Source organism: Grampus griseus, assembly GCF_964374135.1.
Source record: "Grampus griseus genome assembly, chromosome: 11".
Classification (NCBI taxonomy): domain Eukaryota; kingdom Metazoa; phylum Chordata; class Mammalia; order Artiodactyla; family Delphinidae; genus Grampus; species Grampus griseus.
The window spans coordinates 81445064-81465315 of record NC_139005.1 but is presented as its reverse complement, the minus strand read 5'-3'; the positions used below and the strand labels follow the sequence as shown (position 1 = coordinate 81465315).

The following is a 20252-nucleotide window of genomic DNA, read 5'->3' as shown; positions in this document are numbered from 1 at the left end:
CCTCTGTTCTGTTTTCAAGTCACGAATTTGCACCTGCCAGCTGACTGTTTTCACTTGGGTATTCTATACAAAGCCAACATGTCAAAAACTGTCCATAGATGCTTCCCTGTCGGCCTTCTTCTGCTCTGTTCTATACCATTCTCTTAGTCATATAGATTCAAAGCTTAAGCAGAGTCTGTGACTTCTCCCTTTCTTTACTCACCATAGCTTCAATTTTCCCTGCTGGAACTGCTTAGAGAGACTGTCAACTCTGTAAGGTAAAACACTATGGCGTGTTTATTTTTCCTATCTCCGGCTCCTAGCACAGTGTCTCGTAGATACATAGTAGGTGCTCAAAAGATGTTGATCTAATGGATGACTGATTTTCTTATTGATTTCATCTGTGTAATACCCCTGTGGTTATTTTTTTTAACTTCTAATTACCACTGCTTTTATTCTAGTTCAGGTCTTTGCCATCTTTGATTTGGACTCCTGTAATGACCTCCTAATTGCCTTGTCTCTTTTTTTGTAATCTACTGTGTGTATTATTTTAGAAATACTTTCTAAAGTACAGACCTAGTTATATCACTGCACTCCTTAAAAACTTCAGTTACTCTTTATTACCAAACCTAATAAAGTAAAAATTCCCTGGTTTGATTTTCAAGTTCTTCCATGATTTGACCCTAAATAATCATTTAGTATTCATGTTCCTTTCTTCTTTATTTTTTAGGTAAATTGTTACTTTCCTGCCTCTGTTTGTTATTCATTTATTTAACAAATATTTACTGAATGTCCACTATGTACCAGATACTCTGCTAGGTACTGGAGAAACAATTGAAAAAGTGATAGTCTTAGCCCTCTCAGAACTTGAAGTCTAGTTGGGGAGAGAGATGTTAAATGAATAATTACACATATAATTCTCTCATTGGAGTTATGAAGGCTTATGCTATTGCCTTTTCTTTTTCTTGAAATGCAGCCTACCATAATGCTACATACTCTAATGCTGTCTTTTAAATCCTGACTCAGATGATCTTTCCTTGATGACACCTTTCCTTATCTCAACAGGAAGTCATTCTCCAACTCTGGTTCCACCTTATCTGTATCTTCTGATGACTTACATCACTTTTTGCTTTGTTTTATTATGCTTGAGTATTCTTTCTCACAAGATATTTAGATGCTTATTACGGAATTTGAACCACTTTCAAGTCAATCTTGAATATCTCAGTGTATTTCTCATAGCAGATTGGATGCATTAAGTAAGTTGTAGTATGGATCAGTCTTCTCAAGATTTTACCCTAAGTATCACCTTTTTTTTTGAATTATTGATCTTATTTGAGACAAATCTAGTAGTTAGTAGATTCCAATTAAGTTTGCCAGTAATCATATCATACTTTAGGGTAATTACTGAATTTTAAATGAATAATTTTTCTAAGTTTCTTTTGTTTACTATATTATCTCATTTCATCTCCATAACAGGCCTATCAAATAGATTTGGGAATCTATTAATGCAGATGTTCATGGTTTGGAGAAGACATTGTCTTTTTTGTTTAGCTTGTTTTACTCATTTTATTTTTGAGGTCTGTGCATGTTGTTGCAAATAGTAGTAGTTGTTTTTAATTGTTGTATAGTTTTAGTGTATAAATGTACCACAGTTAATTATCCATTTCACTGTTGCCAAACAATTGGGTTGTTTCTAGTTTTTGGCTATTATGAAGAGTGCACCTATGAATATTCTTACACATGTGTTTTGGTGTATGTATGTGTACACATATATATGCATTTCTGTTAGTTATAATCATAGAAGTGGAATTTCTGGGTTACAGAGTAGGCATAATATTAGTTTTACTAAATATTGCCAATTAGCTTTTCATAAAGTTTGTACAAATTTATGTTCTCCAAAGCAATATATGAAGTGTCAGTACTCCACATCCTTGACAACACTTGATATTGTCAACCTTTTGAATTTTAGTTATTCTGGTGGGTATGCTGTGGTATCTCATTGTATTTTACTTTGCATTTCCCTGATAAGTGATAATGTTGAACACCTTTACATATACTTATTGGTCATTTGGATATCCTCTTTTATGAAGTACCTATCATGTCTGTTTCAGTTATTTATTGCTGCTTAAACCAACAACAGTTTATTATTTTTCACAATTATATGGGTTGACTGGGAAGTTCCTCTCCTGGTTTTGTTTGGCCTCATTCCTGCAACTGCATACAACTGGGGGGGGTGGGGGGGGAGACTCTTGGGCTGGAAGGCCCAAGATGGCCTCACTTACTTGTCTGTCAATTGGTATTGTCTGTGGCTAGGACACCTTGGGTTTCTTCCCTGTGACCTCTCATTCTCCACTAAGCTAGTACAGCTTCTTTACATGACAGTCTCAGGGCATTGTTCCAAGAAGGAAAAGTGGAAGCTGCAAGATCTCTTAAGACCAAGCCTTGGAAGTTATGTAACATACTTCCCCTACATTATTTTATGAATGTAAATTATGACCAGCCCAGATTCATGGTATGGGGGAATAGACCTCACTTCTTCATTGGAGGAACAGCTATGTCATGTTGCAAAGGGGTCTACTTGCCAGAATAGGAAGCATTTGTAGCTATATTTTACAACTTCCCACAAAGTCTTTTGCCTAATTTTTATTGGGTTGTCTTACGGATTTATAGGAGCTCTTTAATATATGTATTGTGAATGTCTTCTACCTATCTGTAGTTGGTTTTCTGCTTTTTAGTGGTGTCTTTTGATGTATAGAAGTTATAATTTTAATGAACTCTAATTTGCTAGGTTTTTCTTTTATGGTAGTACTTTTGTGTCTGGTTTTGCCAGAGCTTTAGTAATTCATTTAAAGTAATAGTGCTTCTAGGGCAAGGAAGGGAATATTATCTATGACAAAGCCATTTACTCTCTCTTACATTCATTTATTCATTTAGCAAACTGCTGTCGGGTATTAATCAGGAAGTCAGGTACTTATAAAACATGGATTTTAAAAACAGTTTCATGACCTTTAATGAAAATCAGTATGTTTGGAACAGGTTTTTGAGTTGATTATAACATTCTGGGAGGTAGACCTAGTTTAAATAGTAGATCTCAAAACAAATTTTAATCCGAGACATTTTCAAATTGCTTTGAGCTGGTATAAAACTAGACTTATAAACAAATTATTGTGCTTATGGGAGCTGAGCATTAGCTATTTTTTAAATTTTAGATATCCTTTAAATTTTAAAGTTTAATCCTTTAAAAATAAACTTTCCTATCTTGATTCTGGGCCAGTTATCTCAATGAAATTCTCCCTTCAGAGAGGTCTTCCCATCCCCTTTCTTAAATGGTATATTGTTTATATCTACATTACTATCATATTCTAGTCTGTCTTGTTTGTTATTAGACTTATTTCTATTTTTTCTAGCCTATGAGATTGTTATTCATTCAATAATTAACACAGCTGTATGAATGATTACCATGTGCACTGAGTATTGGCATGATGTTGGGCAATAGAGTGATTCCAGCCTGTAGTGGATGTGGAATTTACTGAGAGATAACGTAAGTAAATATGTAGCATAGCAAGTGCTATGATAGAAAAAGTAGAGAATACTGTAGGAACGCTTAGAAAGGGTCCCTACCCCATACTTGAATGTTAAAAGGAAGACTTTTTGGAAGAAGTGACTTCTAAGCTAAGACTACTGGCTAAGCAACAAGGTAGGTGGACCAGATCGTGTGGGACCATGTAAATTATATCAAAAGAATTTGACTTTATTCTAAGAATAAGGAAAAGTCACTGAAGGAGAGTGACACATCATTATTGCTTTCCTTACTGTTGTTGTCTAACAAATTATATTAAACTTATAAATCAAAACAACTATTTTATATTACTCATATTTTTAATGGGTCAGTAAGTTTTTGCTGGGCAGTTATCTGTCCAGTGGGCAGTCCTTGTTTGGGGTCTCTCAGTTGTAATTGATGTCCCTGGGGCTAAAGCAGTATGAAGGTTCAAGTGGGCTTGATATCTGATGTGGCTCACTCACATGGCTGGTGTTGATGCTGGCTGTTGGTGGGCACTCAGCTTTGCTACTCGTCAGAGCAACTACATGTGTCCTCTCCAGCATGGTGTTTTTACATGGAGGCAGGCTTTGCTTAGAGCAAGTATCTGAAGAGAATCAAACATATACTTCATGGCCTTTCCTGACCAAGCCTTGGAAGTTATAATAGTGTCACTGCTGCTGCCTTTTATTGTTACAAGCTAGTCACTAAAGTTGGCCTGGATTCAAAGGTTGGGGGCATAGACCTTACCTCTTGATGGGAGAAGTGTCAAAAAATTTGCAGACATGTTTTAAAACCACCACAGTCTTTCCTCTGGCCACAAAATTATTTATAATCCTCGCAAATGCAAAATTCATTCCCTCTCAAGTCCTCCTCCACTCCAAAGGCTTATATGTTCTGGTAGGAGCTCAGGATCTAATCATCTAAATCAACTCCATGTGCACATGAGGTTCCTAATGTGCAGTTCCTCAGGTATGATTCCTGTGAACCAAAAAGGTAAGTTCTCCCTCCCCACATAGCCACTATACAGTAATGATGCAGGGAATAGGATAACCATGATAGACACTCCCATTCTAAAAAGGGGAGAAATGAATGGTATGTAGCAGTTTTGAAATCCAGCTGGGCATGTGTTGCCATTTTCTTGATTAGGGGTCAGTACTGCTCATTAGAAAGCATTCCCTGTTGCTCTTGGTTCTGCTCTTTGGGTTCTTGATTCTGCCTTCTGAATCATTCTTTCTTTTCCTTAAGAAATGGTTTTTACAGTTGGATCGATTTCTCAGCTTACCTCTTACTCATAGAAGGTTGGGTGTCCAAAGCCCTCTTTACATTTTGTACTTTTTCCATACATTTCAGTTTAAGCTTGGAATACTATTTTTTAAAATTTCAATTTTATACATTTTTTTTTTTTGGCCGTGCTGCGTGGCATGCGGGATCCTAGTTCCCCGACCAGGGATTGAACCTGTGCGCCCTGCAGTGGAAGCGCAGTCTTAACCACTGGACTGCCAGGGAAGTCCCCACTTTTATACAATTTTTAAAGGTTACTTTCCACTTACGGTTATTACAAAATATTGGTTGTATTCCCTGTGTTGTATAATACATCCTTGAACCTATCTTATACCCAATAGTTTGTACCTGCTACTCCCTCACCCATATATTTCTCCTCTCCACTACCACTGGTAACCACCAAAGTTTGTTCTCTATATCTATGAGTCTGCTTCTTGTATGTTATATTCACTAGTTTGTTGTATTTTTTAGATTGCACATATAAGTGATATCATACAGTATTTATCTTTCTCTGTCTGACTTATTTCACTTAGCATAATGCCCTCCAAGTCCATCCATGTTGCTGCAAATGGCAAAATTTCATTCTTTTATGGCTCAGTAGTATTCCTTTGTGTGTGTGTGTATCTCATCTTCTTTATCCATTCATATGTTGGTGGACACTTAGGTTGTTTCCATGTCTTGGCAATTATAAATAATGCTGCTGTGAACATTTGAATTAGTGTTTTGTTTTTTTTCAGCTATATACCCAGGAGTGGAATTTCGGGGTCATATGGTAGTTCTATTTTTAGTTTTTTGAGAAACCTCCATACTCTTTTCCACAGTGGCTCTACCAGTTTACATCCCCACCAAGTGTACAAGGGTTCCCTTTTCTCCACATCCTCGCTAACATTTATTATCTGTGTTCTTTTTTTTAAAAATTTTTATTGGAGTACAGTTGATTTGCAATGTTGTGTTTCTGCTGTATAGCAAAGTGAATCAGTTATACGTATATCCACTCTTCTATAGATTCTTTTCCTATATAGGCCATTACAGAGTATATTGAGTAGAGTTCCCTGTGCTATACAGTAGATCCTTATTAGTTATCTATTTTATATATAGTAGTGTGTATATGTTAATCCCAATATCCCAATTTATCTCTCCCACCCCTCTCCCCCACGGTAACCGTAAGTTTGTTTTCTACATCTGTGACTCTATTATCTGTGTTCTTTTTGATGATAGTCATTGTGACAGGTGTGAGGTGATACCTCATTATGGTTTTGATTGGCATTTCCCTGATTAGCGATGTTGAGCATCTTTTCATGTGCCTGTTGGCCATCTACATTTCCTCTTTGGAAAAATGTCAATTCAGTTCTTCTGCCCATTTTTTAATCAGGTGGTTTGTTTTTGTCATGTTGATTTGTATGAGCTGTCTATTTATGGGATATTAATTTCTTATCAGTCACATCATTTGCAAATATTTTCTTCCATTCAGTAGGTTGTCTTTTCATTTTGTTGATAATTTCCTTTGCTGTGCAAAAGCTTTTAAGTTTAATTAGGTCCCATTTGTTTATTTTTGTTTTTATTTCCTTTACTTTAGGAGAGGGATCCAAAAAAATATTGCTTTGATTTATGTCAAATAGTGTTCTACGTTTTCCTCTAGGAGTTTTATAGTGTCCAGTCTTACATTTAGGTCTCTAATCCATTTTGAGTTCATTTTGAATATGGTGTTAGAGAATGTTCTAATTTCATTCTTTTACATGTAGCTGTCCAGTTTTAAGCTGGGAATACTTTTGTTAATACAGTTCCCTTAGAAGTTTTGTGCTCTTTCTGTGGATGTTGTTTGCTCCTTTAGACAAAATCACAACCATAAACCTCTGCAAGCCTGGTCCATCTTTATCTTGGGGTTCCTTGTAAGGCTACTGAGGGACCTGGCCAATGCTACATGTTTTAGATTTTTGTTAGAGCATTTCTAGTACTAAAATTCTGTTTTTGTTGCTACTACTGCCTTCCAAATTACCCCAACTTAATTGTTTAAAATAACATTTTGCTTTGATCACAATTTTGTGGGTTAGATGGTTGTAGTCAGATCTTGGCTGTGACTGTGGACATCTGAAGGCTCAACTGGGTTGATTGACAAGACGGCTTACTCACACACTGGCAGCAGATGTTGTCATGTGGGTGCTAAGCTGAACTGTTGATTGGAGTGCTTACATGTGGTCTCTCCAACATGGCAATGTCAAGGTACTTGGATTTCTTATGTGACCTCAAAGTGAGTGTTTCAAGAGAACCAGGTAAAGCTGTATGGCCTTTTCTGACCTAGCCTCAGCAATTACAAAATATCAGCTCTGTTGCATTCTCATAGTTACAAGCAACTTACCAAGGCTGACTGATTCAAGGGGAGGGTACATAGATCCTACCTCTCAATGGGAGGAGTGTCAAAGAATTTGCAGACTGATTTAAACCTTCCACAGTTACCATAATCATAGCACACACTTATTGAATGATTTTAATGTATCAGGTATTTTGATAAACACTTTATGTGAATTACATTATTTACTCCCTACCACAACTTTATGAATTGTTTTTTACTATTTTATAACCATTCTGTAGATAAGGAAGGGAAACTTGGAGAGGTTAAATAACTTGACCATGGTCACACAGCTAGTAAATGATAGAGTCTAGACTCACATGCAGTTCTCTCTGATCCAAGAGTCCATAGACTTAACCATAGCTAAGCTGGCAATTTATTATAAGTGAAACAGAATTGTGTTTTAGATAGTTCATTCTTGGAAGCAGGGAGACTAGTTGGAAGCTATTACTACCATCAGCTGCTTGTTTTATCTGTCTTCACACAAGGTAAGCAATAGAAGGAGTGAAAAAGTAGGAGAGGGAAGGGTATGTATTAATAAATATTGGCAGGAAAAAAATGTAACATTTTTAGGCCAGAAAGAATTTCTGTGGTTCTAATGATTTTCAATAACTATTTGTTGTTGGTTTAATTTATTCACCATCTTCACTCTTCATCACTTGTCATCTACCGTAATGTTTTAGTTTATTCATTCAGAGAGTCACACAAGTCCTTAGGTCTGACCTAGTATATGCTCTTGGTATTTTAAAGGCAGAATAAAAATTACTGGGCTTTCTTCTCTTCTCTACCAAAGGTACGTTTTTCAGCTGCTTGTTAGACTTGAGAAAGATTTGAGGTGTGGGGTCCTCTGAGATTTCCTGTCAGGGGTTGGCAAACTATGGGCTGTGGTCCAAATCCAGCCTGTAGTTTGGTTTTTGTAAATAACATTTTAGTTGAATGTAGCCCTACCCATTCATTTAAGTATTGTCTATGGCTGCTTTTATGCTATGATATTGGATAGCTCTCGCAGAGACTATATGGCCTGCAAAACCTAAAATATTTACTATATGGCACTTCACAGAAAAAGTTTGTAAACCTCTGTTCTATGTAATACAGGGCATATATAGGTCATTCTGTTGCATATGTGAGATGCTTAGTGCAGGTCAGGGTGCAGTCTTGGGGCATACTGGCCACACATATTATTGTATGTCGTAGTAGCAGAGATCAATGACTAAGTCAATTATTGGTGCAGAGATCCAGAGGCCTCTTAAAGGAATTCCAGCAAATAGGATAGAATAACCATTTTAGGATGAAGCCACGCTGTTTGTTTTGTACTGTGAGATAGATGTTCATGAATTTGGTTCATCAGGTATTGCTCATAACTAGAAGTAGTAGGTGAGAGACCAGTATGTGACTCTTGTCCCTGACTGAGGCAAGAATAGAGATCTGTAGGTTATCCTTAATTTACTCGGCATTTTTTTCCATTTTTGCCAAAAGCCTTATAATATTTTTGTTTTGTTTTGGGCCCCTGTATGTTGGTTTTAAACATTGTAACATTTAGTGTCTCTTTGTATCCAGGAGATATGTTAGTTTACATTATTGTGCATTTCATTTATTCTTACGCCCTATTTAGGACACTGTTGTTTTAGCCATAGGACTGACCCAGATGTTCACAAATGGCATCCAGAAAGAGATACCTCCAGGTACTGTTGGAGCATAGTTGAGTTATGCTTTGCACACTTATCTCTAGGCATGTGCTCAAAATTTATTTAGAGTAAATATATATTCTTTCCAATGATTTTGCTTTTATTTCCTTAGTTTTGGAAATGTGATTATGCATTTACTAATATTACAGGAATGATTTTCTCAGAGAGCTGTGAATAGTTTATCTACCTAAATTGTCAATGAAAGTACTTTTCAACTGTTAGTGACTTGCAAAAAGCCTTTTTTTTTACTGTGTATAATTAAAGGAAATTAAAATAACTCTCTTAAATATGCAATAAAAGTTAATTTAATTAGCTGCCCATTTGGAAATAGGTTATTGATGCACTTTTCCTATGCATAGAAAAATTAAATGAAATAACGTAGTGTATCTTCTTTTACAACGGAGAAAACTACATTACTCTAAGCATGTATTTGTCCCACATTTTGTGTTTTACAAGTAAATAAATGAACTTATTCTTTAAAAAGTGAGCATTAAATAAATACAGTGACAGCCGAGTACTTTTTATCTTACTCACTGTCGAATAATTAAAAAAATAAATCTTTTTAATTGTTTCTTTTTAGTTACATTTATGATCCTAAGAAAATTGTGCAAATATATCACTTCTGTTTCTTATGGAAATATTTGTGCTACAATGAGCCTGTGATCATGATACTTCTGAAAGAGTGATGGTAAGAACCTTCGGATGGTATGTAGGCTTACTTTAGTTTGTTTATAATGAATGCGTGTCTCAAAGCAGGGGCTAATTGTCATTTAAAAGAAGATGGTTAAAAAAAAGGTATATATGTGAGGTGACAGATGTGTTAATTAAACTTGATTGTGGGAATAATTTTACAACGTATAAGTGTATCAAATCATCACGCTGTACACTTTAAATATTATAATTTTATTTATCAGTTATACCTCAGTAAAGCTGAAAAAAGATGGCTTTTATTTTATTTTTTAACATCTTTATTGGAGTATAATTGCTTTACAATGGTGTGTTAGTTTCTGCTTTATAACAAAGTAAATCAGTTATACATATATCCCCATATATCTTCCCTCTTGCGTCTCTCTCCCTCCCACCCTCCATATCCTACCCCTCTAGGTGGTCAGAAAGCACTGAGCTGATCTCCCTGTGCTATGCAGCTGCTTCCCACTAGCTATCTATTTTACATTTGGTAGTGTATATATGTCCATGCCACTCTCTCACTTTGTCCCAGCTTACCATTCTCCCTCCCTGTGTCCTCAGGTCCATTCTCTCGTAGGTCTGCATTTTTATTCCCGTCTTACCCTTAGGATCTTCATGACCATTTTTTTTTTTTTTTACATTCCATATATATGTGTTACCATACCGTCTTTGTTTTTCTCTTTCTGACTTACTTCACTCTGTATGACAGACTCTAGGTCCATCCACCTCACTATAAATAATTCAGTTTCTTTCTTTTTATGATTGAGTAATATTCCATTGTATATATGTGCCACATCTTCTTTACCCATTCATCTGTCGATGGACACTTAGGTTGCTTCCATATCCTGGCTATTGTAAATAGAGCTGCAGTGAACATTGTGGTACATGACTCTTTTGAATTATGGTTTTCTCAGGGTATATGCCCAGTAGTGGGATTGCTGGGGCATATGGTAGCTCTATTTTTAGTTTTTTAAGGAACCTCCATACTGTTCTCCATAGTGGCTGTATCAGTTTACATTCCCACCAACAGTGCAAGAGCGTTCCCTTTTCTCCACACTCTCTCTAGCATTTATTGTTTCTAGATTTTTTGATGATGGCCATTATGACTGGTGTGAGATGATATCTCATTGTAGTTTTGATTTGCGTTTCTCTAATGATTAATGATGTTGAGCATTCTTTCATGTGTTTGTTGGCAATCTGTATATCTTCTTTGGAGAAATGTCTGTTTAGGTTTTCAGACCAATTTTGGATTGGGTTGTTTGTTTTTTTGATATTGAGCTGCATGAGCTACTTGTAAATTTTGGAGATTAATCCTTTGTCTGTTGCTTCATTTGCAAATATTTTCTCCCATTCTGAGGATTTTCTTTTGGTCTTGTTTATGGTTTCCTTTGCTATGCAAAAGCTTTGCAGTTTCATTAGGTCCCATTTATTTTTGTTTTTATTTCCATTTCTCTAGGAGGTGCGTCAAAAAGGATCTTGCTGTGATTTATATCATACAGTGTTCTGCCTATGTTTTCCTCTAAGAGTTTGATGGTGTCTGGCCTTAAATTTAGGTCTTTAATCCATTTTCAGTTTATTTTTCTGTATGGTGTTAGGGAGTGTTCTAATTTCATTCTTTTACCTGTAGCTGTCCAGTTTCCCCAGCACCACTTATTGAAGGGGCTGTCTTTTCTCCATTGTATATTCTTGCCTCCTTTATCAAAGATAAGGTGACCATATGTGTATGGGTTTATCTCTGGGCTTTCTATCCTGTTCCATTGATCTATATTTCTGTTTCTGTGCCAGTACCATACTGTCTTGACTACTGTAGCTTTGTAGTATAGTCTGAAGTCAGGGAGCCAGATTCCTCCAGCTCCGTTTTTCATTCTCGAGATTGATTTGGCTATTCGGGATCTTTTGTGTTTCCAGAAAAATTGTGAAATTTTTTGTTCTAGTTCTGTGAAAAATGCCATTGGTAATTTGATAGAGATTGCATTGAATCTGTAGATTGCTTTGGGTGGTATAGTCATTTTCACAATGTTGATTCTTCCAATCCAACAACATGGTATATCTCTCCGTCTATTTGTATCTTTAATTTCTTTCATCAGTGCCCTATAATTTTCTGAATACAGGTCTTTGGTCCCCTAGGGAGGTTTATTCCTAGGTATTTTATTCTTTTTGTTGCAGTGTTAATTGGGAGTGTTTTCTTAATTTCACTTTCAAATTTTTCATCATTAGTGTATAGGAATGCAAGAGAATTCTGTGCCTTAATTTTGTATCCTGCTACTTTACCAAATTCATTGATTAGCTCTAGTAGTTTTCTGGTAGCATCTTTAGGATTCTCTATGTATATTATCATGTCATCTGCAAACAGTGACAGCTTTACTTCTTCTTTTCTGATTTGGATTCCTTTTATTTCTTTTTCTTCTCTGACTGCTGTCGCTAAATCTTCCAAAATTATGTTGAATAATAGTGGTGAGAGTGGACAGCCTTATCTTTTTCCTGATCTTAGTGGAAATGGTTTCCATTGAGAATGATGTTTGCTCTGGGTTTGTCAGATATGGCCTTTATTATGTTGAGTTAAGTTCCCTCTATGCCCAGTTTCTGGAGGGTTTTTATCATAAATTGGTGTTGAATTCTGTCAAAAGCTTTCTCTGCATCTATTGAAATGATCATGTGCTTTTTCTCCTTCAATTTGTTAATATGGTGTATCACATTGATTGATTTGCGTATATTGAAGAATCCTTGCATTCCTGGGATAAACCCCACTTGATCATTGTGTATGATCCTTTTAATGTGCTGTTGGATTCTGTTTGCTAGTATTTTGTTGAGGATTTTTGCATCTATGTTCATCAGTGATATTCGCCTATAGTTTTCTTTCTTTGTGACATCTTTGTCTGGTTTTGTTATCAGGGTGATGGTGGCCTCATAGAATGAGCTTGGGAGTGTTCCTCCCTCTGGTATATTTTGGAAGAGTTTGAGAAAGATACGTGTTAGCTGTTCTCTAAATGTTTGATAGAATTCGCCTGTGAAGCCATCTGGTCTTGGGCTTTTGTTTGTTGAAAGATTTTTAATCACAGTCAGAATTTCTGTGCTTGTGATTGGTCTGTTTATATTTTATATTTCTTCCCGGTTGAGTCTTGGAAGGTTGAGCTTTTCTTAGAATTTGTCCATTTCTTCCAGGTTGTCCATTTTATTGGCATATAGTTGCTTGTAGTAATCTCTCATGATCCTTAGTATTTCTGCAGTGTCAGTTGTTGCTTCTCCTTTTTCATTTCTAATTCTGCTGATTTGAGTCTTCTGTTTTTTTCTTGATGAGTCTGGCTAATGGTTTTTCCATCTTGTTTATCTTCTCAAAGAACCAGCTTTTAGTTTTATTGACGTTTGCTATTGTTTCCTTCATTTCTTTTTCATTTATTTCTGATCTGATCTTTACGATTTCTTTCCTTCTGTTAACTTTGGGGATTTTTTGTTCTTCTTTCTCTACTTGCTTTAGGTATAAAGTTAGGTTGTTTATTTGAGATGTTTCTTGTTTCTTGAGCTAGGATTGTATTGATATAAACTTCCCTCTTAGAACTGCCTTTGCTGCATCCCATAGGTTTTGGGTTGTTGTGTTTTCATTGTCATTTGTTTCTAGGTATGTTTTGATTTCTTCAGTGATCTCTTAGTTATTAAGTAGTGTATTGTTTAGCCTCCATGTGTTTGTACTTTTTACATATTTTTTCCTGTAATTGATATCTAGTCTCATAGCACTGTGGTCGGAAAAGATACTTGATACGATTTCAATTTCCTTAAATTTACCAAGGCTTGATTTGTGTCCCAAGATATGATCTCTCCTGGAGAATGTTCCATGAGCGCTAGAGAAGATAGTGTATTCTGTTGTTTTGGATGGAATGTCCTATAAATATCAATTAAGTCCATCTTGTTTAATGTGTCATTTAAAGCTTGTGTTTCCTTATTTTCATTTTGGATGATCTGTCCATTGGTGAAAGTGGGGTGTTAAAAGTCCCCTACTATGATTGTGTTACTGTTGATTTCCCCTTTTATGGCTGTTAGCATTTGCCTTATGTATTGCAGTGCTTCTATGTTGGGTGCATAAATATTTACAATTATTATACTTCTTGGATTGATCCCTTGATCATTATGTGGTGTCTTTCATTGTCTCTTGTAACAGTCTTTGTTTTACAGTCTATTTTGTCTGATATGAGAATTGCTACTCCAGCTTTCTTTTGATTTCCATTTGCATGGAATATCTTTTTCCATCCCCTCACTTTCAGTCTTTATGTGTCCCTATGTCTGAAGTGAGTCTCTTGTAGACAGCATATATATGGGTCTTGAATCTGTATACATTCGGCTTGTCTGTGTCTTTTAGTTGGAGCATTTAATCCATTTACATTTAAGGTAAATGTCGATATGTATGTCCCTGTTACCATTTTCTTAATTGTTTTGGGTTTGTTATTGTAGGTCTTTTCCTTCTCTTGTGTTTCCTGCCTAGAGAAGTTCCTTTAGCATTTGTTGTAAATCTGGTTTGGTGGTGCTTAATTCTCTTTGGTTTTGCTTGTCTGTAAAGGTTTTAATGTCTCCGTCATATCTGAATAAGATCCTTGCTCGGTAATCTTGGTTGTAGGTTTCTCCCTTTCATCACTTTAAATATGTCCTGCCACTCCCTTCTGGCTTGCAGAGTTTCTGCTGAAAGGTCAGCTGTTAACCTTATGGGGATTCCCTTGTATGTTATTTGTTGTTTTGCCATTGCTGCTTTTAATATTTTTCTGTGTATTTAATTTTTGATAGTTTGAGTAATATGTGTCTTGGCGTGTTTCTCCTTGGTTTTATCCTGTGTGGGACTCCCTGTGCTTCCTGGACTTGATTACTATTTTCTTTCCCATATTAGGGAAGTTTTCAACTATAATCTCTTCAAGTATTTTCTCAGTTCCTTTCTTTTTCTCTTCTTCTTCTGGGACCCCTATAATTCGAATGCTGGTGTGTTTAGTGTTTTCCCTGAGGTCTCTGAGACTGTCCTCAATTCTTTTCATTCTTTTTTCTTTTTTCTGCTCTGCAGTAGTTATTTCCACTATTTTATCTTCCAGGTCACTTATCCATTCTTCTGCCTTAGTTATTCTGCTATTGATCCCTTCTAGAGAATTTTAAATTTCATTTATTGTGTTGTTCATCACTGTTTTTTTGCTCTTTAGTTCTTCTAGGTCCTTGTTAAGCGTTTATTGTATTTTCTCCATTCTATTTCCAAGATTTTGGATCATCTTTACTATCATTATTCTGAATTCTTTTTCAGGTAGCCTGCTTATTTCCTCTTCATTTGTTACGTCTGGTGGGTTTTTACCTTGCTCCTTTATCTGCTGTGTGTTTCTCTGTCTTCTCATTTTGCTTAACTTACTGTGTTTGGGGTCTCCTTTTTGCAGGCTGCAGGTTTGTAGTTCCCATTGTTTTGTTTTGTTTCTTTTTTAACAGCTTCAACCAAATCTTTAATAGAAAGTGATTTAACTTAACTTCAGTATACAGTCATTAGAGGGAAAGGAATAAGAATATTAACAGAGTATATAAATTTCAATATACAATCATTAGAGGGAGAGGAATAATATTAACAGAGTATTAAACAGAGCATACATTGCCGAATTGGGCCGACACCTACTTCCAGATCCAAGTGGCAGCTACGAATTCCCTTGAACAGCAATCTGGAGTCCCAGTTGGGAAGGTCCTGTGCGGTGAGTCCACCCCACAGACTTCTGGGGCTTCAGAGTGCTGCCCAAAGGAGTCATGTTTTTCACACCAAGCCACAAGCTGATAGTCATCAGCTTGCGTGCAAGTATGCAGCTCTGGCTATTATCGCAAATGTTTTGATACTTTAGTTGTAAGTCTCAGAATGTTCGCTGAATTCCGGGAACTGGCCAGATTCCCAAGTCCCAGGAAGCTTTGTGACTTACTCCGTTCTTTTTCTGTTGGCTCCCAAGACTGACTAGCACCGTTTCTGGTGACCTGCATGTAGTCTAGCAGCTCGATGTGTAGCTCTTTCAGAGTCTTTGTTTAGTCAAAAGCCTATTGTTGTCTCTGAAGCCTGGACAAGACTATTTTATTAGCCTCCTCAACAACGACTTGGCTCTTTGCTCCAGAGGGATCCCACAGACAATGACAGCTTTTGGATTGAAACACTCCCTCTATAATGTTGGGTGTACATTTGTCTTGTATTTACAAAGAGTGGCCACAGGGCTTTCTCTCAGCACTGCCTGCCTTCTGAGTGGCTTCCTGGCTATTAAGTTTTGCCCCAGAACCTCTTGGTGGATGGACTTCAGAATTCAATCCCCCCAAACACATTGGCTTCTTTACTTCCCTTTTCTGGTTCCTTCAGCTGTTGGTAAATGTCTATATTCCTATGAATGTGATTGGTCCTGGAAACAGCACAAATGTGTGAAAAACATTTTTACATACTGTTTTTCAGCCACGTCAGACAGAAATCTCAGCTTATTACATGCATTCATATTTTATCCCCTGGATGTTGTTTGGGTTTCAAGATCTGGACTAGTGGGTGCATGATATTTGTTCTGCACAGATACAAGCAGCGAGCCCAATACATCCACAGCAACAGACTTTACCCCAGACCTCCCCACGTGGCCAGAGCCACATGCACCATCCTTATCCTGGTGAGTTTCTTCATCTCTTTTTACTGTCTCTCTTCCATCTTACTGTAATTGTAAATCCAGGCCAGTAGCTGATGGAAACATTTGTGCTACTAGCTCCAGATTTCCCAGCTTTCAGTCCCTTTGTGCTCATCAGCAGTGACACTGGTGTCTCTAGGTTCTTTTATGATTTCTGCTCCAAAAAAATTATTTTCCTAATATTGTTAAACATTTATGTCTTCTTATTTCTGCAGTGAATCAATTAATTTTTTTTTTAAGGGAAATTTTGGGATCTACTCCTTCCGAGTTCAGCCACTTGAGAGCTCTGGACCTCAATTTGTTTTAAATTTATTTATTTTTTATTTATTATTTATTTTTCTCTGCATTGGGTCTTCATTGCTGCACACAGGCTTTCTCTAGTTGTGGCGAGTGGCAGCTACTCTTCATTGTGGTGCTCGGGCTTCTCATTGCAGTGGCTTCTCTTGTTGTGGAGAACAGGGTCTAGGCACACGGGACTCAGTAGTTGTGGCACGCGGGCTCAGTAGTTGTGGCTCGTGGGTTCTAGAGTGCAGGCTCAGTAGTTGTGGCGCATGGGCTTAGTTGCTCTGCAGCATGTGGGATCTTCCCAGACCAGGGCTGGAACCCATGTCTCGCAGCATGCATACAACTGCAAAGTTCTTCAGCATGACATCAAGGTACAGGTGTATCTGAACCTCATCAAGAAGACAGCATTCCTCCCAGGAGAAGTACATGGCCACATCCTCAAAGGTTACACTGCCCTGAGGTGCGTCCGTCAGCGCAGGCGCCACCATCGGAGCCTTTGCACGGAGCGGAGTGGCGACAGTCCAGCGATTGGGTCGGAGTCGGCACGGTTACTCCCCGCAAGCAGCGTCGTCGTCCCCATCTCTCCTTCCCATTGTTTTTGGTGTTGGCCCCCAGTGGCTAAGGTCCGTTCAGTGGGTTGTGTAGGCTTCCTGGTGGAGGGGACTAGTGCCTGTGTTCTGGTGGATGAGGCTGGATCTTGTCTTTCTGGTGGGCAGGTCCACCTCTGGTGGTGTGTTTTGGGGTGTCTGTCACCTTATTATGATTTTAGGCAGCCTCTCTGCTAATGGGTGGGGCTGTGTTCCTGTCTTGCTAGTTGTTTGGCATAAGGTGTCCATCACTGTAGCTTGCTGGGTGTTGAATGGAGCTGGGTCTTGGCATTGATGGAGATCTCTGAGAGATTTTCACTGTTTGATATTACATGGAGCTGGGAGGGCTCTGGTGGACCAATGTCCTGAACTTGGCTCTCCCACCTCAGAGGCACAGCCCTGATGCCTGGCTGGAGTACCAAGAGCCTGTCATCCACACGGCTGAGAATAAAAGGGAGAAGAAAAGAAAGAAAGAAAGAAAGAAGATAAAATGAAATGAAATGAAATAAAAGATAAAATAAAGTTATTCAAATAAAAAAAGATAGCTATTAAAAACAATTTAAAAAGTAATAAAAAGTAGAAAGAAAGAAAGAAGAAAGCAACCAAACCAAAAAACAAAATCAGCAATGATAAGAAGCTCTAAAAACTACAGACACACAAAAAAACAAAAAACAAATGGACAGACAGAACCCTAGGACAAATGGTAAAAGCAAAGCTATACAGACAAAAATCACACACAGAAGCATACGCATACACACTCACAAAAAGAGAGAAAGGGAAAAAAAAAAAAAAAAAAATATATATCGTTGCTCCCAGTGTCCACCTTCTCAATTTGGGATGACTCATTGTCTATTCAGGTATTCCACAGGTGCAGGGTACATCAAGTGGATTGTGGAGATTTAATCCGCTGCTCCTGAGGCTGCTGGGAGAAATTTCCCTTTCTCTTCTTTGTTCACACAGCTCCTGGCGTTCAGCTTTGGATTTGGCCCCGCCTCTGCGTGTAGGTTGCCTGAGGGCGTCTGTTCCCCCACTCAGACAGGACGGGGTTAAAGTAGCAGCTGCTTCAGGGGCTCTGTGGCTCACTCAGGGCGGGGGGAGGGAGGGGTACGGAGGGCGGGGCCAGCCTGCGGCGGCGGCAAAAGCCGGCGTGACGATGCAAAAGCCGGCGTGACGATGCACCAGCCTGAGGCGCGCGCTGTGTGTTCTCCTGGGGAAGTTGTCCCTGGATCACGGGACCCTGGCCATGGAGGGCTGCACAGGCTCCCGGGAGAGGAGGTGTGGAGAGTGACCTGTGCTTGCACACAGGCTTCTTGGTGGCGGCAGCAGCAGCCTTAGCATCTCATTCCCGTGTCTGGAGTCCACGCTGATAGCCGTGGCTAGTGCCTGTCTCTGGAGGTCGTTTAAGCATCACTCTTAATCCTCTCTCCTCGCGCACCAGGAAACAAAGAGGCAAGAAAAAGTCTCTTGCCTCTTCGGCAGCTCCAGACTTTTTCCTGGACTCCCTCCTGGCTAGCCGTGGCACACTAGCCCCCTTCAGGCTGTGTTCACGCCACCAACCCCAGTCCTCTCCCTGCGCTCCGACCGAAGCCCGAGCCTCAGCTCCCAGCCCCCGCCCGTCCCGGCAGGTGAGCAGAAAAGCCTCTTGGGCTCGTGAGTGCCTGTCGGCACCGATCCTCTGTGCGGGAATCTCTCCGCTTTGCCTTCCGCACCCCTGTTGCTGTGCTCTCCTCCGCGGCTCCGAAGCTTCCCCCCTCCGCCCCCCGCAGTCTCCACCTGCGAAGGGGCTTCCTAGTGTGTGAAAACCTTTCCTCCTTCACAAATCCCTCCCAGAGGTGCAGGTTCTGTCCCTATTCTTTTGTCTCTGTTTTTTCTTTTTTCTTTTTGGCCCTACCCTGGTACGTGGGGAGTTTCTTGCCTTTTGGGAGGTCTGAATTCTTCTGCCAGCGTTCAGTAGGTGTTCTGTAGGAGTTCTTCCACATGTAGATGTATTTCTGATGTATTTGTGGGGAGGAAGGTGATCTCCGCGTTTTACTCTTCCGCCATCTTGAACCTCCCCAAGATGGCTTTTAGATACGAAAGAAAATAGCTGTATTTTACTAGGAGATATGTATTTTTACTTTCTTTGACTAAGTGGGAGTGACAGTTTTCTTGTACACCTGAAACTTGTCTTCTCTACCAACTTCTGTGGTGCCCCTTGATCCTTCAGATTTTCAGATACTTAATGGGCCTGGTGGCTCATTTTGATAATTTACTCAGGAAATGGAAACTGCTTGCTTTCTGAGGATGTATAAGGTAAGAATATGCAGCTCATCTTTAGTTTTTGATCTGTTGAATCAGGTAACCAGCCGTTTTGGCAATATTGGCAACAAATTGGAGCTTGAATCTTACAAAGCGTATGAGTGTGTGACTGATTCTTACGTGTAGACTGGGGGTTTCATATTGCCAGTGGTGATCTGATGTTTAGAATGCTTGCATTTATTTACCTCTTATGATATGTAGACAACTTGAATAATGTAAGAATGAAGGTGTAGTGTTAGCTATTGCTCACTAACAATTAAATTTAGTGCTTTAAGACAACATGCATGTCTCACAGTTTCTGTGGGCCAGGAGTCTAGGTATGGCTTACCAGAGTCCTCTGCTGAAGGTCTCAAAAAGCTTCACTTGAGGTGTTTGCCAGGACATAGTTCTCAACTGAAGCCTGACTCGGAAAGGCACTGTTTCCAAGCTTACTGAGGTTGTTGGTTCCTTCTGGTTGTAGGACTCAGGGTTTCACTTTCATGCTGGCTGTCAGCCAGGGGTCAGCTTCAAGTCCTAGAAGCCTCCTGCAATTCCTAGGTCACATGGCATACCACCATGGCCACTAACTTCCTCAAAACCAGCAAAGGAGAGAGTCTCCTTCAAGATGGGTGCTACACAGCAAAGGAAACCATAAACAAAATGAAAAGACAACATACAGACTGGGAGAAAATGTTTACAAATGATGTTACTGACAAGGGATTAATTTCCAAACCATAAAGACAATTCATACAGCTTCATATAAAAAAAACCAAACAACCCAATCAGAAAATGGGCAGAAGATCTAAATAGATATTTCTCCAAAGAAGACATATAGATGGCCAACAGGCACATGAAAAGATGTTCAACATCGCTAATTGTTAGAGAAATGTAAATCAAAACTACAGTGAGTTATCAACTCACACTTATCAGAATGGC

The 20252-nt window shown here is 38.6% G+C and overlaps 1 protein-coding gene and 1 pseudogene across 8 annotated transcripts in view; both read left to right on the top strand.

Annotated features, from left to right (window-relative positions):
• The window catches only part of ANKS1B (ankyrin repeat and sterile alpha motif domain containing 1B), a gene marked incomplete at both ends in the record, with an annotated part of 1159914 nt that overhangs the window by 42250 nt on the left and 1097412 nt on the right, over positions 1 to 20252 (top strand). The window lies entirely within an intron of this gene.
• LOC309829358 (vomeronasal type-1 receptor 1-like) lies at positions 15641 to 16385 on the top strand (annotated as a pseudogene). The gene has a single exon. The product of its transcript is annotated as a vomeronasal type-1 receptor 1-like (transcript).